Below are 990 nucleotides of genomic sequence, written 5' to 3'. Positions count from 1 at the left end.
AGTCTAACCCATGAAGTGAGTGTTAGCCCAATGAATCTGGCGCATACTACTAACCCTGGTACGTGCTTGATTATCATCTCCTCATGGAAAGGCCAGTGCATTTCTAATAGTAACATTAGAAAGCACATCAAATAGCTATTTATGATAATAACCTATTCTAAATGATACAATTGTTTTTCTTCTTGAAGGCTCTACACTTGTACTATCCTAAATATATTTATAATCTAGAAGAATAAAATATTTATAGCCTCTCTGACATCCCTTAAGTGAACAAAAATAACAAAAATCATTAAGAGAACTGATTTTAAAATAATCCTGAACCCTACAAAGAATATCTGACAAATTCAAGGACAGCGGGGTTCAATTGGAGGGGTATGAGGAGCAAAAACATTAACTTTTAGACCCTAAACACAGTACAAATTATCTTGAGAACTCCAGCGTGCTGAGAGCCTAAAGAAAAATATCCTGGGAGACGGGGCAAGATGGCAACGGCATAGGTGAACTGGTGAGATTCTCTGAACGAACCAAGACTGCAAACTGCTGAATAGACAGACTGTAAAGCAGAGGGAAAAGAGAACAAAACCAGAAGACCCTCATAAGGAAGAACAGGTCATTGCAGAAGAGAAATAAAAGCAATCCCACCCTCCCTCAAAAACAGAATTGAAGAGGGGGAGGGAAAGGGGTAAAGGGAGAAAAATCTACAGAAATGAAGAAAAACCAAAAGAAGAGTATGGGTCTCTCCCAGACGCCTGGGAGAGCAGACACTGAGAAAACTGACTTTGGAATACAAACAATGAAAAGTCCCCAGAATGAAGGGTCTCAAAATGCAAATGTAGATATCAAAACAATAATGGAGAGACTAAAAAGAATTGAGGAGACACAAGAAGAAACTAGGAAGGAGCTGATATCTGAGATAACAGTAATAAAGAATTCTGTGAATGAAATAAATAACAAATTGATAAGCATGGAAAGCAGAATACCCAAGCAGAA

This window comes from Carlito syrichta, unplaced genomic scaffold (assembly GCF_000164805.1).
Source record: "Carlito syrichta isolate Samal-C Ts95f unplaced genomic scaffold, Tarsius_syrichta-2.0.1 Scaffold301727, whole genome shotgun sequence".
Taxonomy (NCBI): Eukaryota; Metazoa; Chordata; class Mammalia; order Primates; family Tarsiidae; genus Carlito; species Carlito syrichta.
Note: the sequence above shows the minus strand (reverse complement) of the source record.